This window comes from Desmodus rotundus, chromosome 8 (genome assembly GCF_022682495.2).
Source record: "Desmodus rotundus isolate HL8 chromosome 8, HLdesRot8A.1, whole genome shotgun sequence".
NCBI lineage: Eukaryota > Metazoa > Chordata > Mammalia > Chiroptera > Phyllostomidae > Desmodus > Desmodus rotundus.
In genome coordinates this window covers 4,821,254-4,847,804 of record NC_071394.1, presented here as the reverse complement: position 1 = coordinate 4,847,804, position 26,551 = coordinate 4,821,254, and positions in this window count along the sequence as shown.

Sequence of the window (26,551 nt, the reverse complement as noted above, 5' to 3'; positions counted from 1 at the left end):
CCTCCAAGGTCACGCAGCACACTTCCTCTCTCCTCTAGTGCCTGAAGCAAGCCTCATCCAGTTCAAGGGGAAAGGAGTGGTCCCCACCTCCCAATGGGAGAAGACCCAAAGAATTTGGGGGTCACAGTTTATGAACTGCCCCATGTGTTAGAGTAATTGGGCGGGAGCTTTACTGGACAAGAGAGTATTTACACAAAGTATTTCTCAAAGATTATTTGTCACAAAGGGAAAGGAGATTCTTTTACGGTGGAAACCTGACAGACGCCACCTCAAAAGCAAGAGATCAAGGTCGGTCTCACCAATGATGGGGCACATCACATTGTGTGCCTCCGAATTCGGTGTCCTGAGAGGCCACTTGGGTCCAAACGAGAGGAAACGAGGAGACCAGCCCTAACTGAGGGACGTTCTACGAAATACCTGGTGTGTGTTCTTAAAAGCACCGGCCTAACTGGTGCCGATGCTGTCGGTGCCCCTCTCCCGCCCCCATGCCCTCGGCGCTCCCTGGCCCAGGACTTGTGTGTGGGCCTCGCCAGGGGCCACACTGGATGTGCAGGGGAAGTGGATAACCCTGGAGAACCCGACCTAACAGTCACGAGAGGCAAAAGCAGAGCCTGAGGGCTCCCCCCAAAGAAAGGCGAGTGAGAACACATAAGGGAGCAAGAGAGGCAACGCATGGTCTTGGAATAGAACCAAGACCAGGGGAAAATGCTGTGAAGATGTTATGGGATAATCGGCAAAACCTGAGTAGGAGCTGCAGATGGGACCAGAGTCATGGTCCCCTTAACCGCAGTTCCGCTTGCCACGATCTCAGCTACTCACGGTCAGCCACAGTCCAAAAATATTAAATGAAAAATTCCAGGTATAAATGATCCTTAAGTTTTAAACCATGCGTCACACTGAGTCACATGATGAAACCTCATGCTAACTGGTAAGTACAGGTGAATATCATTTGAGTGTTGTTTTTACTCACAGAACTTTTCTGATATTTTAAATTTGTCTTAAAAAGTTGCAAAAGAGTACCAGCAATAAAAATGTATTACCAACGTAACAGACTCAAAGGAAAGGTACATGTACCAAACAGACTATCGGCAGCTGATTTTTTAATGTAGCTCTGAGCTTCCTGGCAGGGAAGAAACTTGAATGAGGCTGGAGGAGGTAAAACATGCCACAAACATGTCGACTATCTTTCAATGTTCCGGTACATGTGAACGTATGAGGCTGACAGCGGGTTACTAAGGCAGTCAGGAAGGACACGAACACTTCTTGGGGAGGTCAGAGGGTGGCCGGCCACTCTCTCCCCTCCAGGCAATGTCCACGTGACAGGGGTGGTCATTTCCACAGGGGTCCGAGTCCTGGCGTTCAGGGCCCTGCCACACTTCCCCACGGCACAGGTCCACGTGGGTGTGGCGTGGCCACAAAGGTGGCAGAGGCTCCCAGCAAGTCAGGCCCTACTAGAGCACAGGGCGTCAGGAGGCCAGGGAGACCTTGGGCAGAGGTAAATCCCACTGAACCAGGGGGAGACAGAAGCCCAGACCATGGAGAAATAGAGGCACCTTCACACAGAGCCTTATAGCGGAAGAAACCAGACGTCTGAGGGTTTGGAGGAGTAAGGTTACACAGGATAGCCGGGACAGGCTTCGAGACCTCAAGGAAAAAGCAGGCTCGGATCTGTGTGTGGGCGGGGGGCAGAGGGGGGCAGGGTATTGTGTCTTTCCCACAGCTGTCTAGCAGAATTCGATCTGTCTAGTTTTTTTTAAATGCTACCCCCAAAAGCCACTTGCTTAATTACAAAAATACTTGCATGTGCATGTATAGAATGTGCACCGGTCTGTGTGTATGTGGGTGTGGTATGTGCGAGGGTGTGCATTTCTCCAGACCATCCTCCCTCCCTCCCCCCCCACCCCCACCCCCCGGCTCTGTTCTCTCCTGCATAAGCTCTGGGTCTGGACACTAGACCTCAAGCCCTTGCAGTCAGAGTCCAGTTCTTTCCCCTTCCTGCTCGGGCTGAGTGAGATGAGACGTGTGTTTATATCTGAAAGAAGTCCAACCAGCAAAATAACTCTGAAATTGCCCAGTGTCTGGCCCAGATTCATACACCTGAGCATTCAGGCAACTCCAAACTTAATTCCCAATCACCATGGCCAGGCCCTCCCTGGAGAAGGGGCCGACGTTGGTGGAGTTCAGAGTGTGGGTACTGCGCCAGGAATGGCAGGCCTGGGTTTAGTGCCCCCCCCACAGTCCCTCGCACTGGTCCTGCGGGTGGTGGTGTTTGGAATGTGTGACCACGCTTGCAGGGACGATAAATCTCACGGAGCAATCATCAAATGGACGTGCTGCTCGGCTCCATCAGCGCCGTCAGCGTGACTGATGTTTGCCCATCAGTGGAATTGAGATTTGATCTGCTGGCCCAGCAGCATAATCAAAATATTACCCACTCCGAGTCCCCGGACCTGATGAGAAACTTAGCGGGGGGCTGTTCTTATTATTGTTAGTGTTACTATTTCCTCAAGGGGCCTCTGCGACTGTTGAATTATAACTGATTTCTCTTGCGGTTTATTGCAATTTGCTGCTTTGTTTCTCATGTCAAAAACCCAATATAATTTTCAGGCAAAAAAATAAGGCACTGCATTATGATAATGGTATTGGCATTTCATCCGTCAGCAGGGACTGAATGCATTACTTAGCACGTTTCGGGGGGACTCGTGATGAATTTGAAAAGGTGCCCTTTTGGAAAGTATGGACTTCAACCTTTGGCTCACCAGCTAAGTGTGGGGAAAGCCTGGCAGTTTGGCCTACTGGAGGGAGGGAGCCCTTTCAGACAATGGCCAGGACCGCCTCGAACTCACTGGCAGGCTGGGACACAGATAATAAGAATCGGCTGGAATGAAGTCACAGTCTGAGCAGCGGCCGCTCCAAACCCCACCCTCCTGGCCTTGAAGAGCCATCTGTCTAGCAGTGATGGGCTCAGAGTGCTGGCACACAGAGATAATGAATCTAAGGTTACAGGGTCAAGTTCATGTACATCTGAGCCAACTAGTTTGCAGAAGGTGATAGGAAATTATGGGCCCACGGTTGCTGGACTACCTCCAGCCCTGCTGGCTTTGTGAGCATACGGCACTGGTTGTCAAGGAGAAAAATGGCAGCCGGTCACTCGATGCAGAGACTTTGATGGAGGGCCCACTAGAACTGGAGTACGGCCTCCCAGCTCAGTGGCGTGAGCAGATAACAAGGCCAGTGCCCTGCCTTCAGGGCACCGGGGAGACTAGCCACCCCTGAAGCCAGAGCAAAGGGAGCAGCAAGTGCTGTCACAACAAAGACGGCATCGGAGAGGGGAGGTTGCCCGGGCCAGCCGGTGATTTACGTGGAAGATAGTTGTCACTTCACCTGAGAAACAGGAAGTGAGGCTGGGGTACCTATATCCCCAGGTGAGTCCTTCACCAGCGGCCTCAGATCCTCCTTGCCCAGTCTCTGCTCCTCTCAAGGCAATTCTCTCTCCACAGCCCCACCCCTCCCCGCTTCCAGTAACCACGCAACTTCCTTCACCCAGCAGGGCCTGGCGCTTTAGTCTGGGTCCCGCCGGACGCATACTAAGCTGGGGTCAGCAAACTTTTTCTGTAAAGGGCCAATACATGCACCTTTCCAGGTCACACCGTCTGTCACAACCTTCCCACTTTCTCTGTCCTTGTTGCATGAGAACAGCCGTGGACAGCACAAAGGAATGACAGGGCTGCGTCCAATAACATGTTATTCATGGAAACCAGCCGGTGAACGGCCGTGAACAGGCACCTGCTGAGCCCTGCAGCCAGCACCGGACTCGGGAGCCAGCCGTTTGTTTGCTGTTAGTGCAAGGAACGCAGATCGGGAAGGAGGGGTGTGGTCCAGGAAGGACGGGTGGCCAGCGGGGACTGCGTTGTCCAGCCACTTACTGAAGTGGGCTGTTAGAGCTTAATCCCAGGGGGAAGCATGGAAAACGGCAGGAAAAAAATCTCAGAATTATCTTGGCCAACAGGCAAGCACTTCCCCTGGGAGGAGCTGATTCCTGGGCCACGCCAGGCCACCAGGTCCTCAGGCAGGCTGACGAAGGAGGAGACGCTGGCCTTAGGAACAGGGTGAGGAGCCAAGGGAGGGGATTGAACAGGGGCAGGGCCTGTGACCGCCCATCGCTGGCACCACGACGACCCTGCCAAGCCTCACATGTGCTGACGCCACCTTCAAACCAACCTAAAACGACCCAAAAGAAGCCGGGGGGCGGGGATGGTGTCGGACAAGCTCCAGTCCCCACTGCCACAGCAGTGCCAAGGCCACAGCTGAGCCTGCTGTCGCCCCTTCCGCTGCCCATTCCAGACCGCACTCCCCCACAGCCGGCACTTAGCTGAACTGGGTCCCTTGCCAAATGGGCTAACCTAGCCTTAAGGTGTCTTAATCATGACCATGTATTACACCAAAAACAAAATCTTTCACAAAACTAAATGGTGATACTATGAATAAACCTCTTAGCACAAAACAGGTGCACAACATAGCTAATTCCCTACCTCCAAATTGTGCTCCCATGTGAGAGGAACGCAATACACGTATTTCACAACAAAACGGAGAGCTTCTTTTTTTTCAATTCTGAAACCCTGTCTGGTTTCCTAGGCTAACGTGTTCTTGCTGCATCCAGCTGCTGGCTTATCGAACAGAGCTCACTAGAGGTGACTCTTCCCCAGCAGACACGCGGTGTGCCACCTGAACAAAGCGGCGGCACGGGCTCCTATACAGCCTGATGCCAGAGACGGTCCTGGTCCCAAGGCAGCTTCCTCCCGTTATGTTGCCTGGGCTGTCCATCAGCTGCCCTACGGAGCCCGACTCGGGAGGAGAGAACCACTCTTGCTGAGTCTTCAGAACCCCAGGGTTCTTCCACACAGGCTATTTTCAGGCTCACTTCGTTGTCTGCTTTTGCTTCAGTCTGGGAAGGAAGTGAGGAGAATGACTCCTTGTCCTTTGTCCCGGGTGGCTGGGAGAGGCCGAGCCAGTGAAGCTGATGCCAACCTGTGGGGCAGATTCACGATGGAGGGAATGCCCTGGGGTCTGCCGGTGCTGGGCACCCCCGGGCACTGCTGGTGGAGTCAGAGTTTTCTGGCTCCCACCCTGGAGAGGGGAAACAGCCATCAGGAGTGAGTCGGCGGGGCCCATGTGAGAGTCTGTACCAGGAGAGAGGGGCTCGCCCACCCCTCCCTCCCTCTCCCCCCAGCCCAACAGGAGGGCTATGGGAGGCTTGGAGCTGAACGTCCTAAAGCAGACCTGGGTCCAACCCAGGAAGGACCTCTGAGGTCCCAGAACAGACCACTGGGCACATCTCCCATAGGGAGGCTGCCTGCAGAGCACAGCACAGAATGGGGTCCTGCCTCCGGCCATCGCCAGCTAGCCATGGCCCACGGTGCCTGCACCCTAGCGACCCCACCGTGCCTCTTGGCGAGGACGCACAAGTCGGGTCATGGACGTTCGAGTCATTGGTAAACTGAACAACGCTTTCTGACTGCACTGCGTTAGGATGAGTCCAGCTGTGGCTTCGAGGAGCGAGGCCGCAGTCAGAGCCTTGGGCTTGAATCCCGGCTCCATTTCCCATTAGTTAGAAAACGTCGGCACTCTGGGCCTCAGTGGCCTCGTTGGGAAAACTAAGAAACACATTCCTCCCACACAGGTCTGCCACGGAGCTTCAGTGGCCATGTGGTGGGAGAACGGGTGGGTTGCTATTTACCTGTGTCCAAAGCACTGACTCTGGAGAGTGGAGCTTAGAGGGCAGAGAAAACGAGCATACACAGATGAGCGGCTGATCCTCTTACACATTAATAGGACGATGACAACCACAGATTTTATTAAGCTGGACGCTGTCTTGCCCCTGCACCATCCTGGCCATTTAATCCTTGTAGCAACTATGAGGAGACAGTTCCTTTGTGAGCCTGGTCGGTCACATGCAAAAAGCAAGGCTTGATGAGGGTGAGGAGCTTGTCCAGAGTCACCACATGGTCCACAGAAGAGCTAGGTCTCCAAACGACATCACTCACTCACTCACTCAGTCATTCTTTGGGCCAAAAGCACACACATGCAGTTGGCATGAAGTCTGTGACAGTGTTTGTAGCTTCCGGTAATTGGATGTTTTATGCGCCCGTGGGTTTCCTAACCAGCCATGATGTCACGGACAACCTCGCCTTTCCACCGACTGTTTATTCCCTCGGCCTAGAACTCCTCTCCCGCCTCCAACAGCTGATCTCTTCTTAGAGCTCCCGTATAATGCAGCATCTCTGAAAACATCCCTGCTCGCCCCACCCCATCCGCTAGCGTCCATAATGCCTTCTCAACGGTATTTCGTGTCTCGCACTCCCAGCTTCAGCTGCATTCAACATTCCACGTGGCTTTGGGGAGGGACACTCACGTTTCTTCCATCAGACAGTTCCTGGATGTCAGAACCTGGTCCCGTTTAACCAGGCGCACCCATATATGTCTCTCATACCTGGAGATATGGTACCTCCGGGTACCATGTGTGCAGCACCTGGCGCATGGACAGTACCCAGTGAGTGTTTAGTGGACAAAGGATGGGAGAATGAATGGACGGATGAGATGATTTACCAAACATGCCATGAATTCAAGTTCTTCACAGCAAACGCCGTAGAGCCTAGTCAGTAGACCTGAAGGGGTCTGTCCTCAAAGGCATGATGCTGAGTTTGGAGAACAGCAAGACAGCATCCCCAATGCCTACTGCTTCCCCGACTGACAATTTCCACATATTTCCCATTGTTTATTCACTCATTTGCCTCCTCCAACCCAGTGGTTCTCTGCTGAGAGGGAGCTGCAATCCGCTTTTGGGGCCACAGCTGGGGAGGGCTGGTGACATCGAGTGGGTGGGGCCGGGGATGCTATTAAGACTACTATGACACACAGGATGACCCCACCACAAGCAACTATCTAGTCAAGATGTCACAGTGCTGAGGCTGAGACACCTTGGTCTGGGAGACACTGTGCTGCTGTTGCCTCGGCAACAGAGGCCATCAGCAGGTGCAGGTGAATCAGAAGGGAACGTGGGGTTTGGAGTTGGCAACTCACAGAGATGTCGCTGTGGGCCACAGCGCTGTCAGGGGGACGCTCCAACACTGTGCACCGAGCTCCATCCTTCCAAAGCTCACAGAATCTCCCCAACACTTCATAATTGCTCTGCATTACGTGTGATGGTGGGTGACCTTAGGTGATTCAGCCTGAACTGTGTAGCTGACATAAAAAAAAATAGGGCTGTGATTTGCCCTGTGATTTTAATTTGGGAGTGTGGCTCCTTCCTCTATAAAGTTAATACTCTCTTTCCAGCCCGTACAGGACACACTATCATTAACAGTGATAGCTACCTTCAGTGAGTATGGGTTTAATGGTGTCTCCCAGAAAGATGTGGGGACATCCTCACCTCTGGTTTCTGTGAATGTGAACTTATCTGGGTCTTTGCAGATGTAATCCAGTTACCGCGAGGCTGCACGAGACTAGCATGGCGCCGCACTGGGGAGAAGGCCATACGATGGCAGAGCAGACATTGGAGGGATACAGCTGTGAGCCAAGAAACACCAAGGATGGGGCCCCTGGAAGCCACAAGAGGCAACGAAGGACCCTTCTCCGTATCCTTCAGAGGGGCTCTGGCCCTCCTGACACCTCAGTTTTAGACATCTAGCCTCCAGCACCGTGAGACTGTGAGTTTCTGTGGCTTTCAGCCACCAGTTTGTGGTAATGCACGAAAGCAGCTCTAGGGAACGATGATACGAGATTCCAGGCACAGCTCTGTGACCTCATTTGTCCTCCCAACCCCCTGTGCTGTTGCAGGGACACGGGGCAAGCTCTCCAACTCAGCCGGAGGCAAGGAGCAAGTGCCAGGGTAGAAAGATTTGGGGTACAGGGTGAATAGCACTCCAACCCTCCATCCCCTCAACCCTTCACTCCCCACCTCCTTAGAGTTGGAGTGGGTGGCTTCCAATGGTGACAGAGCAGACGCCAGCCCCTAGCAGGCCCTGCGTAAGTGACCCCTCCATGTTGGGGCTGTTCTTGGCACCAGCTACATTAGCCTTCAATGTCTCAGCCAAAACTGAGACAAAGGATCCTTTTTAATGCCCCGTTTCACTTGTATAGTTAAATAATTAAAGACTAAATAATTTAGGAGAGAAAGGCTTTGGTTTTCCAGGCAAAACTGAGACTAAAAAAGACCCTTCTTCATCCTGCTATAACTGTATAATTAAATAGTCACAGACCAAATTATTTAGGAGGAAAAGGGCCCACAGAAGACCAAAGGTATAAACAGTCCCATTTCCCAACTACACACATGCACACGCGTGTGTAAACAGACACACATGTGCACACTGGACACAGGTGCACACACATACAGGCACACATATATGCACACGCACACTCAGGCACGCACACATGGCACATGTGCAAACAATACACAAAAGGCCAGGAGACAGGAAAGTTCTTGGCTAGTTCTGGAAACTAGGAGATGTTCGGATTTGTGAAAAATGAAGAACAAGAGCCCACATAAGACAGATGCATAAGATATACAATAAGTCCAATGTGGCTTCCAAATGCCCTTGGTTTTGTAATAATGCACGTAAGCAGTCACTCCTTGCAAGGCCGTTGGTTAGGCACCAAAAGCCTGGCGTTCGGGCGCAGCCGGAGCTTTGCTGCGTCACCACTGCTGGGGTCTGCCCGCACACCAGCACTGCCACAGCCGTGCTAGGTAACAGGACGTCCGTCAGGGCGGCGTGCCCCCCCACAGGGCTGCAGGAGAACCGAAAGGCTAGCACGTCAATGTGTCACCAACCCCGAAGCTCCTAAACCCCCAAGTGTAGGGGTTTAGGCGTGATGGATTAAATCACTGGCCACTGGTGATGGAACTCAATGCCCAGCCCCTCTCTCCTCCCCAGAGGTCAGGGTGGGGCTGAAAGCTCTAACTCTAATCACAGGGTTGGTACTTCTGGCAACCAGGCCCCACCTACACGCTATCAGGGACCCACCACAAGTGGCCTCATTAGTATAAACTCGGGCATGGTCAAAAGGGTTCATTATGGATAACAAGAGACACTCCTATGATGCAGCAAATTCTAAGAGTGTTAGGAGCTCCCTGCCTGGCACCGGGGACAATGGTCTGATGTATACTTTTGTATAATGTCACCCAGGCCCAGCCAGCCACTCACCACCTCCCCAAACCCTGGAACTTCACGAGGATTTCCACCTCTCTGAACTTGCCACGCTCTCTCTCACCTGCTTGCCTTCACCACTGCCCACTGACCTTGACCTTCTCCCCTGTTTGCCCATCAGACCCAACCCTCTTCTCTGACTGGGATGCCAGCACAGGTCAAGCCTGAGGCCACCACGAGGTGAGGGGGGTGGAAGCCCTGGGAGTGCAGGGCAGAGCCCAGTGCAGAGCCTGCTCTCAGCCAGCTCCCTGGGAAGGCCGCCCCCCTGCCCGTGAGTGTATCTTCCAGACCTGGCAGTACTTGCGAGTGAAGCCACCCCACTCAGAACGGCGAAGAGCCTTGGCCCTCCCCATCTTTGTTACCACGACTGGCCCAGCAATCAACCAGGCAAAACAGGGACCCCATCAGAGTGTGGTCTCTGTGTCTCCCCAAAAGAGGTTTCTGGGGCAGACCTTATTCTTTGTTTTCCTTGTTTTCTCACGATTTTCTTCCTGCAATAAAAGTAAGATTCAGGACAGTTTTTTAACTGATAATTGAAATAAACACTACCTGCTGTGATTCTCCCCAGGAGGAAGAGTGGTTATTGCTGCTAACCATTCAGTGTGTCTGTCTCCATCGTGCAGACGCCCCACGAGACGTTCCTCCGCCCGGCTGCTGTGCACTGTTTCGTTAGCGTAGCTCTCAATAATTAGGGCCCTTCCTATAATCGCCCAAGAAGCTTCCACTTAATGCCATTTATGTGTGGTAGCTACCAAAAGAAAATATCATTTCATGGGACATTAATAGGCTTAACAGTCTTGTTTTTAAAAATTATAATTCTTACAGTTCATATTTTTAAGTGAAATTGAAGGTAAAGCAATATTCTGTGATCCCTCATTTCACTTCAGCTCATATTTATTCAACACCTTCCTGGGTTGATGCACTGGCATGCTGTCCCCTTTATGTCACCCAGCGACCCCAGCCATCCATCATTAACCCCCTCAGAGATGGGGAAATGGGTCCAGCCAGGGGAAGCCCCTTCGCAGGCATCCCGGTGCTCGGAAACAGCAGCCACGGCAACCCAGGTGGCTGTGAGCCAAGGTCCGTGCTCTCTGCACTGCACCAGGCCGAGCAGCCTCGTAGGGGCCCAGCAGCTGTGGCTAAGAACCCGGAGCTGGGAGCTGGGCTGGGGGCTCAGCACCTCCCTCCACCACCATGAGCTGCGTGACCGGGGTCACGCTCCTTTAGTCTGTCCTTGTCGCAGTTTCCCCAGGAATAGTAACAACGGTGGTGACACATCCGATCGCACAGAGCCCTGGAAGGGAGGCTGGCACGCGCCGGCACTCAGTACACGTGCCCATCGTTACTGTCCTCGGCCCCGTGCCCAGGGCCGCTGCTGCCGGGCTGCCAGCTGCATTTGTTGTGTGGGCTGAGCACGGTCCACCTGACAGCTGTCGTCGGCACCCCCGGCCTCTGCCCTGTGGACTGTCTCAACGATGTGACTACCTGGTCTTCCCTCTGAGCACTTAATCTTACACTCTGATACCTTGAGCATTGCTCCTCTAGCTCCTCTGAGAGCTTTCCCAGATGAAAACATTCCATTCTTTCTCTTCACACACAACATAAGATTTACACACGCGCCCCAGCCCCTGTGGTGTGGGACACCAGTCCAGTCCCCTTTTCCCCCACTAGTCACAAAGCCTTCCCTGACCCCACCCCCCCTCCCCACCCTGGCTAAGTCAACAAGTCTCCTCTGTGCTCCTGCTGCCCTTGGCCCTTACCTTTAAAGCTGCGTTTCCCACTGCCTTGGAGCCGTCCCTAACTGCCTCTCTCCTCCCACTAGACAGTGAGCGCACTGCATTCTAAATGCTAGTAGGTCTCACGACCCTGTCTCCAGCAGAGATGTTTCCCCTTCACTCCACACACGCGCTCCAGCCAGTCTCCTTGTACCCCACAAGGGTACTGCAGACACTACATTTACAGCAGAACTCCCGGCCTTCTCCTATGCCTGGTTCTCCCTGGGCTTCCCTGGCTCAGTAAATGAACCCCCGTTTGAGGGTCTCCAGAAGCAGACCCCAATAATAGGCAGGTGGGAGGCAGTGACGGCTTAGACAAGATAGTAATCGTGGAAGTGGTAAGAAGTGGTCAGATTCTGGAGGACGGACCACGTGGTGTAAGAATCAGAGAGGAGTGGGGATACCTTTGAGATTCTGACCAGCTGTAAAGAGAAGAAGGCCGGCACGTGGTGAGCCCCCAATAAATGTCAGTGTCGGTGACGTGGCCATGATTTGATACGCCACAAAAACCTGATTGTCTATTTACTGATCCACGGCAAGGCAGACAAGCATTTCAGAGGAGGGAAGCACTCCTAGGAGACGCCTGATTAGAAGGAAGAGACTTGTCAGTTAAGAACAGAAGAGAAGGCTGAACAAATTCATTAAGAGGGGACATGGGAAGTCACAAAAGCCACAGGTGCTCAGAGTCGGTCACTGGGGAGATCAATGTTCCAGCATGTCTCAGAAGTCCCTGGGAGTTGTCTTATAAAAGTTAATTTTCTTAATGCCAGTAAGTCATCTGGATGATCAAATTACGTTTATTGTGTCCTGCTTAAAAGATCAACAAAGTATGTAACCCTTATAGGAAAACTTCCAACTAAAACACTTAACACAAAATATGTGCATTTGAAAGGCTAACTCCCCAGACACCTGGAAAGAAGAGCTGCCTCGAGGTTCTGGGGAGCCGGGTTTGACTGGAACAGCACAAACGCACCGACATCCCATCGTGAAAGACATGCACACGTCCACTACCTCCTCTGCTGTTCATAACGCCGTGAGAGGGATCATCATCATCCCGAACTCCATCCGCACACACAGGCCCAGAGTGCGATGGGACTCGTTTGAGGCCACACTCCCCACAGAGCGAGCGCCGAGGCTGGGCATGCAGAAGGGCCCCTCCTCCCTCTCACCGCTGGTCTGTGCCATCCGACACCTATGTGCTGAGAAAGCTGCCTGTGTGGGACCATAAAGCCCTAGAACTGAAACCCGGGCTGTGTGACCTGGTACCACCCAGGGATGGCCAATCATTTCCATTTATGTGCCCATCTAACCACTCCATCATGGCTTCCAGAGCCCCGGCACTGAAGGACGCCACAACCGCACAGACTCGACGGGAACAACACCGGCGTTTCGCTAGAATTGTCTTCCGGGAGATGAAACTGGCGAGGAGGTCCAAGAGGGCCGTGGCTAGGGGACGCTGAATTCACCCCTCCCTGGAGAAGACTGAATTACACAGGCGACAATTACTCCTGGGAGACAACTGGGGGCTGAAGGAACAGCTTCTGCACAACAAAGAGAAAGACCGAGTAGAGAGAGCCTGGGGAGTAGAGGCCAGAGAGCCTCCTACCTGTCCTCAGCCTCGATGTGCCATCCCGAGGCGAGACGACTCACGCACCTCCTTCCAGTCACGTGTGAGACGGTCAGGCCTGTGCAGAAGTGCCCAGATTGGGGGGGGGGGGGGCTGGAGGAGGAAAGGAGAGCGTGAATACAGCAGTCTTCACACACATTAATCTGCTTCCCAAACGCCCGAGAGCCTCCGCCAGATGCTTTTTGTATCCTAACAACATTTCCAAGTATTTATACTTCACATTTTCAGGGCATCCATCCTCACTCTGAGAAGCGCAAGGTAATATACTTTGCTTACGCTTTTGGATACTTTCCAATTGCCAGATGTAAACATTTTATCTTACTCTTAGACTGTAGCCAGTCGGCCTTTGCTCGTATTTCCAGATTGTGCATTAGTGTTCAGAGTGGAAGTACTTTTACTGCCTAATCAGTTACCCTACAAACCCTAATCTGTTGAATGCATGACATGTTTACTGAGAAGTGGAACCATGGCCTAAAGGCAATGAACACAACCTCTGGGGGGGACAAGGACGCGGCTCCCACCCCAACCCCACCAAGGACAATGTCACACCGAACGACGGGTGTTGCTGTCGGGCTGGCGGCTTCTGCGGCTGAAGGGTCACGCCGCACTCTGGGTCGGGACAAAAATAAACACTGCTGCTGTGCCTGTGTGACAAAAGAGTCATCTCCGGCCACGTCGAAGGGCAACGGTCTAAGCTCAGCTCCTCTGACTCTGATTAAGGCCAGAAATCCTCTACTATGTATTGCTCCAAACAATAATAAATCTATGAAAGCAACTTGCAGCAGGCAGGGGGCACTTTCTGTGAGCCACGCACGTACTCCCGTGTCAGGGTGCGTTCTCTCCTCCACGTCATTTCACACGCATTGCATTTATGGCAGGAGCTCTTTGTAACCTTGGTATTAGAGATAAGGAAACAGAAATAAGCTCTCGACTCAACAAGTAGTCCTTGAGCACATGTGAGATGTCAGGAGTTGATTGTGTAATGGGTTATGTAACTAGTAAGGGACAGAGCCACGCTCAGAACTCAGCCAGGAGCCTCCCGTCAGCCGCCTCCCTTCTCCGCCCCAGCTCCCCACTGTGGTCTGGCGTGGCCCACCTACACCAGAGACACCCAAGGTATGTGTGATAACACATCCTCAGCCTCACTCACTCTCACTGCGCCAGAGTCGGGTGGCAGAGCTTGTGAACCTGCCCTTTTTACCAAGCAACTCTGCTGATTCGACCCACAGTAACATTAATTACGTAATACCCCTAAATACTCTGAGGAAGAAGAGGGTAGGCAGTAGACATCCAATAATATTTATTGGATGGCTGCATAACTATTGCCTCACCCCTTGAAGGCAAGAACACTCACCTAAATTATTTGAGTCAAACAGAAAATGCAAAATAATTACAAATGTTTTAAATATTAAAAATGAAAAAAAAAATGTGTCCAAAATTATATACACAAGTAAAATCATAGTTTTGAATCCTTTACTTTTAATAAGCTAGGAAAATGCTTGTGCTTAAAAAATAGCAAGAACACAGTAGTGTATTAAAATAGATATTATTAAGAAGTTGGAAAATAAAGTTTATAAAAATGTTAGAAAAAATTAAAAATTTAGAAGGTGCTAAGTAGAAGGACAGATTTTTAAATGAGGGTGAGCCCTCGTGCGTGGCCGCTGGGAATGTGAACTGGGTCAGTCAGCGGGAAAGGGGCTTCCCACTTCCTCAAGACGCTAGTGCTTAGTCAGCCGGCAATCCTGCTCGGAGGTATTCCCACGGAGAAACGGGGACACGTGCACCCACAACTCGTGCACCCGTGTCGCAGCAGCAGCACTCACAGCAGGTGACAAGCAGGGCCCACCCACAGCCCTTAACTGGTGAAGGACGGACGAAACGCGGCCTGTGCGTACAACGGGCCGTTGCTGGGCAGGAAAAGAAACGAAGGACTCACGCAAGCTGCACTGTGGACGCGCCACGCAACTCTGCGTGAGGCGGAGGAAGCCAGGCACAAAGAGCCACGAACTACAGACCACAGAGGATGTCCAGAAGAGCAAATCCACAGAGACAGAAACGTAGATCAGAGGTTCCCGGGCTGGTGGGAGGGAAAAGGGGGTTGCTACAGGGCGTCTCTGGGGACAATGAGACGCACTGAGATCAGGGGGTGGCAGTGGCTGCACAGCACAAACATGGCACACTTTTAGAGGACAAATCATACAGTATCTGAACTGTGCCCAAATAACGCCGTTAGTTTTTAAGTCTTTTAGCACAGAACTCACTCTGGGTCTGACAGCACTGTCGATGAATCGATGAATCGGCACGCACAGACCGGAAACACACCCTCACACAAACAGGAGTCACCACGTGAAGGAGAAAGAACAGCACAGCAGTAGGGAGGAACAGAGGGTTCGGGACACTGTAAAAAACGGCTCTTGCTTAAAAAAACACATCAAATTTAGATTCTCCCACCCTACAGCAAAACGCATCCTGGTTAATGACCTGTACGTGTGAGGAAACGAGATGCAAACAAGAGTATTGATCCACTACAGGGAGGAGAGACTTGCTCAGCACAAAAGCCACGGAGGGAACCGCAAACGGGAACTGAAGGGCGTGCTACCTCACCGTGGGAACTAACAAAATGTAGATGGCGGCAAGAGCCTGAACGAAGTGAACCCAATAAACCAGCGTTTGGTATTTTTACTTAAAGACTTCATTCAGATTGGACGCATCTCCGACTGGAAATGAATAAATAATACGGACAGAAGAAAAGCAAATAGTGAACAAACATTCAATTTTATAAATAAATATGGAAGAATTTTTCCACCTAGCTGTTAAAAAAAAATTTACAAATTTAGGCTTCTAAGGAAAGCAGTGATGAGTTAGGGACTCTGAGGGAAGTGTAAATTAGTAGATAAATAGTTGTGCAATATGGATGCTCTTAAAAATTTTAACAGCCAGGTAGACCTGTATCAATATTTGAAGTACACTTATTAAGTTAAAAGTTAGAGTGATTCATCATCTGGAAGCGGCTCCTGGGAAGCTGGCCTAAGAAGAGCATCACGACGTGTCAAGGAGGTGAGGCACGCCTGTCACATCTGCTCCCTGGACAAGTCTCCACTGGCCTCCCCAGGCCCAGGCCTGCTCCAGGCAACAAAGGTCACAGAGGGGACAAAGTGACAAAGTGCCTGCCACCGTGCAGCCTGAGTCCCAGACAGACGATACATGCAATGTCATGAGATGCTGGTACGGTCACGGGAGCGGCCGACGGGGACACTGGCTGTCCTGGGGAACCTTCCTGGTCTCCTGGTTGTGGGGCTCCTTCTCCTTGGGGATGCTCTCAGGAGGGCACTGGAGAGGGATACACAGCTCCCCCGTCCAGAACACTCACGAAAGGCTCTCCACAAGCCTCTCCCCAGACTGCCGTCTAGCCTGACACCGGCCCTGAGCCCAAGAACCCGCCCCGCCTCAGCGCTCTCCCGCCACCACCCAGCGCACCGGCAGCCCGCGGCTCTGCTGCTGGGAGAGCGCCTTCCCACCGTCACGCAGGGCCACCGGAGCGGGAGGCAGGGCGGCAGGGCTTGTGCTGGCACGCGCCCTCTTCTCTCGGCTAGCCCAGCTACTGCCCAGGCCTGGGGGTTCCTCCTCCTCCATCAGCCGAGGGCAAGGAACAGAAAGGGTCAGGCTGGTCCCTTCTGGCAGTGCATGGTTCCCATGACAAGTTCCTTGGGGACCACCGAGGGACGGTCACTATATTCACTCGCTGCCATTGGTAGGTCTCTTCACGAGGGCGCTCTGGGTCTGAGAACTGCCCTGGATCTAGGAACCAGGTGACAGGCCACAATTCGCCCCCTGTGGTGGCTGGCTCCACCCTCTCTTCACCAGCACTGCACTTCTCCCAGTCCCACAAGGCGAGCCACGGCCTCGTGGGCTCCCTGTTCATCTGCAGTGCCCCTCAGCTCACTGCGGTCCACTGGCTGTCACTGTGGGTCTTGTAAGTCCAAGGCTCCCCGGCTGTCCTCTGGTCTTGCTGTCCCCTTACTGTAACCGTGTCCTCCTGACCCTGGTGGCGAAGAGTCGACACCTGGCTCCTGCTACTCTGGAATCTATGAAGAACCACACTGAGCCCTGAAAGACCCTGCCCCCGCCCCCAGCAGTGCGCCCCCCTCTCCGGGGGGCCAACCACGCCCCGTGCCCTCTGCTCTCACAACAGATCCAGCCCATTGCTCCCATCTCTCTGAGTCTCTGACCCCTCCCATTGCTCCGCTGAGCTCGTTCTGGCCTCTCCATCTCATTAAGCCGTCACTGTTTCCAAGCTGCAGGGTGACAGCCCAGCGGAAGAGGACAGGCTCCAGGCTGTCCTTGCCAGGACATTAAATCTCGCATCAGAGGAGAGTGCCCGCATGGCAGTCACTGTCCTGCGGCCCAGCTGCACACTCCGCATCCCCCAGTCTGTCTCCCACGCGCGGCCCTGGTCCCAGCACCTGCATAGTGTCCAGACCCTACCATGACCTCCGTGACGACGCGATTTCCCCCACGAGCAAAGGCAAGGTTAGGGACCACGGGGTCACTTCTAAGGCAGGTCCAAGGAAGACTTCACAGGGAAGACACTTGACATGAGGGTTGAGAGCTGAGATTTTCAGCAGGCAGAGGGCTGGGAGCAAGGAGGGCACATCACGTGTGAGCACCTGCGTGGGGGACCAGGTGCCCAGGCACACAGAGTGAACGCGAGGAGGACAGTCTGGCAAAAGTGAGGGCGTTGGAGGGAACACAACAGGACAAGGCTCAGGGTATGGGCGAGGCCCCCTTCGCCCTGATCCCAGAAGGGTGACTGATGACAACTGCGGGAAAGTAAAAAGACCGTTGCAAAGACTGTGGTCTGGAAGAACAGATGCTTGTGCAGGTATCGAAACCAAGATGGTCTCATGGACAGAGTGGGGAGGCACGTGGGCGTCTGAGTCCAGCGGGCAGAGGGCGGGCCCACCTCCTGCCCGGTGAGGCCGGGGAGCCTGCCAGCACTGGGCTGCCATGCACACTGCCACTCAAGCCCATGCCGTCCACACCTACTTCGTGTATCCATTCCACCCAGGCAAAGAGCCTTACGAGACTTCCCCGTTTGAGAGGAGAGGACGCTGGGGGTGGAGGCTCCACGTGGTGCCTACGCTCTCCCTACGCAAGCAGCAGAGCTGGAATTCAGTCCCAGACCCCCTCTTTCCCCTCCGAGCACGGAGCTTCCTTGGGCTGCATGGGGACTGACAGGCTGACCCAACGGCTGGAACTCCCCGGGACTTGCATCTGTGTGGCTGTCTGATTGACCTGTGCCCAGGTCACGACTCTGGGTTGTGCGAGACACCAATAAAAACAACGAAGACACACACGTGGAGGTGCACGGCAGTGATCACACTGCAAAGCACAGGGCTGTGCTGACGTTTTCATCAGTGACACTCCCGCTTTCCCACCGTCATCACTGCCAGCTCACTCAAAGGCCCTAACAGCCTGAAGAGTAACCAGCAAGACCAGTAATGAAGCCCCTCGTGCACTCCTTCCTACCCCACCCGGGACTATAAACTAAGTGGATGAGAAAACGAGCCTTTCCTCCCGGGAGTGATGATTTAATGTTGGATGACACCAGCCCAGATAGGCAACATCCCTGATGAAATAGGAACTCCGAGAGTGACTTAATGCTCGGGGATGTTCAGGAAGGAGAAAATCACCGCGTGAGGCAATTAACTCGGGATAACATGACCGGCGCATTTCTGAACCTTGATGGGAAAGCGGAGAAAGGCCCATAAAGTCTGCGGGGAGCGATCCCAAGGATCACAGTCTGTGATCAAGATATCCAGATGGGGAGAGGTGCCCGGCACCTGACAGGCAGGAATTATCTACCCATTTATTCTGCCTCGACACCAGGCACCTGGAGGGAGCACCGAGCATCCGTCTGAGGCCATGTTCCTCGTGGGGGCAGGGCGAGTGTGTGAAGAGGGCACACGGAACGGAGCCTATCGAGCACCAGCGGCCCAGATGGGACGGCCGAGGCCGGAGAGCGGCAAGCACTTGGCCCTTTGGAATTGGACGCAGTGCGTGGAGCTCTCTGCTCTGACGCTGTGTTTCTCAGAGATGCGCTCCAGCCTCCTAAGCTGCGGTTTCCTCGTGCAGAAATGAGAAGAGTAATCGGGAGTGTGGCTGTGAGGGCCATGTAATGCGTGTGTGCAACACGCCAGGTATAGAAAACAAACAGTAACTCTCACCCGATACTATCACCATTGTCAGCGCTGCCTGTCTACGTGGGAGCCCTGCAGAACACTAATAAAACCAAGTACAGATGACTTCCTCTTTTTAACCCGATCTGAACACCTCTAATCAAAGCAGCTGCGATTCAGAACCACCAGGAGAGTAAAAGACTGGGTCACATTCAAAGAACAACTTTTGAATCATTTCGAAGCAAACTCTTCAGCAAACGTAAGGTCCCTGCCGTACGCAGGGCACCGTGCGTCACCTGGGCTCTCGTCAGAAACGCACTACCATGGGGCCCGCCCTGGGCCCTTCGACGCCACAGCCTGCGTGTTCATGAGGTCCCACGCGGTCTGCCACCACAGTGAAGCTGGCGGAGCACTGAGCTGGGACACAGTCTGCACGTGTCCACAACCACGGCAAAGCCCCTCATGCACGGAAAGGCAGCGTCCAGTTAGCCAAGCAGCTGATCCACCGTCACACCTGACCCACAGATGCCCCAACTGAACCTGAGCCTCTGTGCGTCTTGGGGTCTGTATGTCATAGCAGCTAGCATTACCCTGAAGCAGACCCCACAGGGTGCCTGTGGGATCCTGGGAGAGAGGGCTGAGAAGGTGCCTAATAAATCCCCAAGTCCTGAGTACCATCCTTGCTGCATTAAACATCCAGCAAACATTGACAAGGCAGCTGTTACACAGCAAGCATGTACTTGGCTCTGAGTGATTGCTAAGCAAGAGGACGGGCACGTTCCCTCTCCCCCAGATTGGTGTCCAGCCACGACCCAGCAGTGCTGGCTGGGCTGTCAGATGCACACCATCTGCCCCGCAGGAGGGGAAGTGCTGTGTCCTGTCCCCGTGTATCCCACCCCCACAGACAGGACGAAGCCGGGCAAAATTGGAGCCACTCTCATTGAACGGCAATCACTGAGTCTCTGTGTAGTTACTTTAAACACACAGCTTGCTTTGTTCCAGGCAAGATTGAAGACAGCTTACAAGACAGCTTAGTCTGTGAACAACCGTGAAAGGAGAAAGTAAAGCACAGGGCAGGCGTGAGGCGCAGCCACGACTGTCACTGAACATGCGGTCACCGACGACTTCCACATTTGCCAGAACTGCAGGCCAGAGCGTTCCGGAAGGTGGGTCAACCTGGAATGTTCTCAACTGCTAAAATAGCTGTAATTAAGTATCTGGTGTCTGTGTTCACCACCAACCGGGAGCTGCATGGAGGACAGAAGCTGCCTTCCACGAGCTGTTGCGCCCACCTGACCTGGCCTAACTCCTGCTCCCCGACAAGGGCACCGTGAGGGAAAAGTAGACCAAGCCTGAGGTCCGGTCCCCCTTGGCACTGAGACAGGGAGGCATGGCCTCCGGGTCCTCAGCAAGATGAGCCAGAGCGGGGGTGACCTGCATCCCTGGCACAGGCAGACGATGGACCCGGGGGTGACCTGTGGCAGGTCCTCACTTCCCGAACCTGATGTGCTGATGGCACAAACCGAGGCACAGCAGAGAAGCAGCCAGTTCTGTGGGGACCCAGTGTCCTGCGACCCCACACCCCCACTTCTGCTGGTCTGAGAGGACTCGAGGAGGGGTGCTGACTACTGGGGGCAGACGGACTCGTGACGTCTTGACATCCCCGTCCATCCCCAGCAGTGCCCCCCCGCGCCCCATGGAGTGTCAGAGTCCACCGGTCAGGCAGCCCCGACTTCGGGCCTGGGGCTCATGCAGGTCGTGGCGTGGGGAGTGACCGTCCTCCGAGACTGGGACTGCGTTTCCCACGCGGCAAACTGCAAGGCGTTGTCACCTTCGTCAGCCAGGGCTCCAACACTAAGACGTCACTGGTTGGATGTCAGGGAGTCACATAAATGTTTTTGCCAGAGAATCGGGGGAACCTTTCCTTCACATCTGTTGGCTTCTCGTGACCCACTGGTTTCCTTTTTGCCTCTGGCCCCCGTTCCAGAGGCTGCACCAACAGGCTCAGGGGCACAGAACCCGCGGGTGCCCCGCAGCGCGCTCCAGGGACTTCTCCCCGACCCCCAGGGCCACTCAGACTGACCACACTGAGCCCCACAGCTCGGGGCCCCGGAGAGGAGCTCTGCATGTGTCCCGTGGGCAGAGTGGGCCAGGGCTCCCCCACCACGGCGACAGCAGGGACCAGCGCAGACTTAGTGCCGCGGCTATGCCGGGCCTTGCGGGGGGGCTCTCGCCGCAGCACTGCAGGCAGACACATGGTCACCCCCATCGCACAGAAGGGGGAAATGAGACCCAGACTATCATTCCGCCAGTGAATCATGAAGCCAAACTCGAGCCCAGGCAGTCTGCCTGCACAGATCGTGTTCTATCCCTCTAATGCATGGTCTGCCCGAGAGCTGATGGAAATAACCATGCTTTCCAAGATCTCGTGCACAACAGCTGTGAGTTCTGCCCTCGTCACTGAAGATCACCCCTAAATGTCACACACTGATTCCGCTACCACACCTGAGGGAGCGGCCCCACACCGCAGCAGGTAGGCCCCAGAACGTTCTGCAAACAGGACCCCACGAGACAGTCACGGTTGGCCCTGCAAAATGCCCCAGCACAGAGGGACGGGTGCAGCCTCTAACGGAGAGCTCAGTGGCACTGACCCAGGCATTTGTTAAGTCCCCCTTCTGATGCGGACCGAGGACTCCCACTCTCCATAAAAGCTGGGTGAACACGTTCAAGGGCAGAGCCCAGCAGGGCCACATTCTGAAGGTGCAAAGTCAGGAACGGGGGGGAGGGGAGGCTTGTGACACCCCATTCGGGAGCTGTTGGTGCCAAACAACCCTGCCCAGCAGCTGAGGCTCCTGTGACCAGCAGACGCCTGCAATGTGAAGAGGGGATAGCAGCCTCGCAGAGAGAAGACGCACCCGATGACACGTTTTCAGCAAGCCGACCAGGCATCCTGGCCTCCTTCTCCCCTCAGACGGATTGGCCTGGAAAGATGCAGCCTAATGCATTTCATTTTCTCTTCTCTGAGGGCTTCATTCCAGGTCACCGTGTTCTTGGACTGACATGTCAACGTTCTCAACAGAGAGGCCACTTTTCAATCTGTTTGAACCAAACCTGGTTTGGTTTAGTGATGTGTCCTTCCCCCTCCCTTCCCCTTCTCTTCTCCCTTTCTCTCCCCCCACCTCCCCAGCCCCCAGATGTCCAGAGCTTGCAGACTGACCCAGATCTGGGACGGCAGGGGCGCTGCTGCCCCACACAGGAGTCCGCACAGGCTCGGAGGCAGACAAGCGGACGACAGCCCACAGCCCGGCACCCAGCCACGCTGCCCTCCAGCGTCTGTCCCCCTGGGCACCCGCCGCCCAAGCTCCTCCAGATCCTGAACCCGCTCTGTCTCACCGTGAGGGCCACGCTCGGCCGACCCCCCCCCCCCACAGCAGGCCAGGAGGAGGCAGCAGGGAGGCGCTGTGCTTGGAGTTGAGAATTGATGACCATCTGGGGTTAACTGGGTCTGCATTTTCCCCCCAAGTCATGTCTGAGATTGTTTACAGAAAGAAGACAAGGCTCCCTTCACCTAAGCTGTGGGATCTACCTAGAATATTGTTTTCAAATGTCAGAGTCTATTTTTAAAGTTTCACTTGATTCATTTTCATTTTGCTTACAATTTTGAATCTTTGTTCAAACAACTCCAGAGGAATACGAAGAACATTTTCTATATTTGATGTCTTCTAAAGGCTTTTTTTTTTTTTTTGGTAACCATGGACAGCCTCTTGTGGTCTTTCTCCTCCTGCAACTCTGAATCATGTTCCCCAACCAAAGGGCTTTAACAAGTGAAACAATTGGAGCAGATCTGGAATTCTGAAACAATAAGACCCTAACACAGTCTCGCATTCTGTGGCAGGTTTCTGTGTGTTTTCCTGAGCTTTGGCAGAGCCCCTCCTTACAGGCCTCGACTATCTCCAGACCTGCTAACGTAGCAAGGTAAGGGTACACTGTACAGCGTGTTTTTTCTGCACCTGAGCACCGGAACCCTCAGGAGAGGGTAGTTTGTTAATGAAGAGGCCAGGAAAAAGTCCGGAAGCCAAAAAGGCAGGTAGCTAGTTGGTGGCAAATGAGCTGGTGAGGAGGGGGAGAGGAGGCAGAGAGAGGGACAGAGATTCACAGAGTTCCCTGTGTGAGTGCTTGTTTTCACCTTTGCTATGAAGTCCTTAAGAGAGGTTACCGGGGGTCAGAGTTTCATTCTGAGACCCAGCACGTCAAAGTCAGAAAGCAAGACAAACGGCCTGGACGCTGTGTCGGTCAGTGGGCTGGGGTGAGCACAGGCACTGAGAGCGCAGAGCAGGGCGGGAGGGGTCTCGGAGCGGCTGCCTCTGATCTCCCGGGAAGGAGCCTGCCTTGGTAAACAGGACTGGATTTTTGTCTGCCTACTGTCCCACTGCTCGGCCTGTCTCTATTAAATTCCTTCCCAAAGGTATCCTGATTTACTTCTTATTGTTTCTTAATACAGAAGGGAGAGGCTTTCTTAATCTAATGAGTCTACCAGGGTGTGGAAGCCCCTCCCACAGTGGAATTGATTGGCCCCACCTGGCAGAAAGCACGCACTGGCTGAGCTCCCTGTGAAGTACTTCTTGAGGAGGACTTGACATCAATTAAATAGTTTCGTCTTTACAACAACCTAATGAGAAAAAGGGTGCTATATCCCTATGTTTTATCCATCAGGAAACAGAGGTACAGAGAGGGCAGGCAGCTTCCCCCAGGTCACAAAGCAAGTGGTGACAAAGCCGGGACTTGAACCCTGGCAGCCAGTCTTCCAGGACTCTGACAGCTGCCCTCCGCCATCTCTCAGGAAAGTGTGACAACAGCCAGCTCGTAAAAGGGAGAAAACTCAACCAGATGTCACTGGGCACAGGTTCCTGCCACTCCCTCACCCAGCTTCTCAGCAGCCGGAGCAGGGGAGTGGGTCGGAGCCCTTTAGGGGCTGAGGGGTTCTTTCAGGCTGAAATGGAGTGATGGACGCAAGCCCACCACTGGAGCCACAGGCATGGCCTCACGGAGGTCGGGGGCCAGTGGGATCAGGCATGGAGAGTGGAAAAGCACTCTCCCCCCGCCTTCCGCCACTCACTGGGTGCAGCAGAGCCCCTAGGAGCCAAGAAGAGCAGCTAAAAGGATGGGAAGGCTTCGTTTCCAGGGATTTTGCTGTTTAATTAAGGGAGCACTAGCCCTTCCCCAGTAGTCAGGCAGGATGGACAGGACGCACACCGGAACGCTCTCCTGTCCCGGCCTGTGCAGGGGCCAGCCTGACCTTCAGTTCTCCCCGCGCACACCCACCTCTTTGCCTGGGCCCTGCTAGGCCCCCACCCCCACCTCCCTCACTCAAACCCTCTCCCACTTACCCCTCCCCCACTGGGCTCCAATGCCAGTACCCTGCCACCCCTGCTGAGAACCATCTCCTGCAGCAGGCAGTCTCCCCTGTGACAGCAGAGCTGCATCCTAACTCTGCTCACTCTCTGGGAGGCCTGGTTCCTTCCCCACCAGTGGGCAGGGTGGGCATTATCCGCTTACACAGCAGTAACAGCATCATCACTGGGGTTGGTGGTAAGGGCGTCCAGGACCAGAGGAGGAGGGCTTTCTCAAAATCGCAAGGCTAGTGACATATTATCCTATCTTCACCCCAGGTCTTCCAAGCCCAGGGACTAACACCCTCCACTGACCTTGGGCTTCCTAGGGAGCATCACGGACCACCTGCCCCGAAAGGAGGCCTGCTACTGACTGGCCAGGGTTGTTTGTGTGCTCTCCCTGTGAACTTCATCCCCAAACTCTTCACATGACTCACCTCTTCCTTCCTGCGACTTCCACACCTGCCAGCCCCCCACCCCCACCGCACTCCAGCCACAGGGGCTGCCCATTTCTCTAACATGGAAAACGCCACTTCTCCCCCCTTGCAACCAACCGTCTTCCCTGTGGGTCGCTTCACCTGGATTCCCTCCTTTTCCCTGACCACTCTTCCCCGAGTGACCGCCTCCCTGTCCTTTCCTCAGCCCGAACAGCACCCGCCTGAACCAGGTGTGCTCCACCTGCCTCACAATCCCCGAGCCCCTCTGTGTGCCAGAGAGCAGGGGGCGCGCCCTGTGCCCCAGACCTGTCTCTGCTGTGACCTCTTTACACCCGTTTCCCCTACTTCACCGGCTACAGGAGTACAGACCGAGTCTGTTCCTCACGGCGCGCCACACCCGGCGCCTGCTTTGTGCCTTCCGGGAGTCAGTGTGTCTTACTATCCACACACACACATACTTATTGAATAAATTAGTGAAAAACAAGGTAAATGAAAGAAGCAGCTGCTGAAAGGATAATAGAGAAGATAACCTTGACAATCTCTTTTACTTTTCAAATTATTAAATAAGAACATTCTTTTAGATAAGAAGGCAAAGTTCGGCTTCTGTTTATTTAGAAAAAGTCCTCTGAAAAAAATCTGCTTTTCTTACCTCCGCTCTCTAGCGGACGTCCAGGGTCCTTCCCAAGTGAACAAGGCCCTGCGGAGGTATCGTCCTGGGGCAGGTCTGGGGGGCAGGGGGTGAAGGTGTGGGAGGGCTGCACTCACATGAGGGAGAGACAGGCCACATCGGCCTCGAGGGTGCCTTCAAAGGGCCGAATGTAACTTTAGGACTGTGTAAATGTAACTATTCCTTAAGTAGGGGCAAGGAACTCGGCGCTGCTGCCGGGTAGAAACAAGGGCCAGATGGAACAAGGTGGAGGGCCGGATTCAGCCCACGGGCCTTGTGTTTGCCGCCTGTGCGCTAAGGGAAAAGAGGTCAGTACCCCTGACTAAACAGTCAGGTACGGTATGTTTTAAAAATTCTTGCAGCGCACCGGCTGAAAATCGCTGGTATAGGCACCAGCAGAACCCCCAGAGAGCAGCACAGAGGCGCCAGAGCCCGAGCAAGCAGGGCCCGGGGGGCACGACGTCCAGCCCCAGGGAGAGCGACTAGCCTCGTGAACATCCCAGCCACCAGGCTGAGCTCACAGAATGGCCCGATTTAGGGTTCAAGACCACACCCTGCAGTGCGGCCTCTCCTGGACACACCCTGACAGACCCCAAAGTTATGACAAGACCCACCACACAGGTAGAGTTTAGGGGGTGGGTCCTCCAAAATCACAGGCCTTGAGAAACGGCTTAGGTTCTTCAATCTTGACAAAGCACAAAACCAAACCAACACAAGTGCAAAGGGATCAGCTATTACTTGAGCCACTTCCAATAAAAAAAAAGAAATCAATACTCTTTTATCTACTTTGTTCAGTAAAAATTCAAAACAGAAAACATGACCTGTAGTCGAGAAAAGTCAACCGCACCCCAGACCTGAGCCAGCGCGGATGTGCCGTGTAGCAGAGCAGGCTTCGAGGCGGCCTTGGGGCTCACGGCAGTCAAGCGGGGTCTGCATGAGTAAATGTTTAAAGAATCTCAGCAAAGAAATAAAACCTATACCAAAGAACCAAATGGAAATTCTAAACTTGAAAACTGAGATAACATAACTGTGCGGGCGGAACAGCAAATCAAACATTACAAAAGAAAGAGTCAATGAACTTGACACTGGACCAGCAGAAACTCTCCAGCGGAGGCCCAGAGACTAAACAAGTGAACAGGAACCTGGGGGAGGACATCAAGGACCCGCCCCCCCAGACCTGTGGGACAATATGTGCGTAATAAGAATCCCAGAAGGAAAAGGAAATGAGAACAGGGAAAGAAAAAACCTTTTTTTTTTTTTTGAAGAAATAATG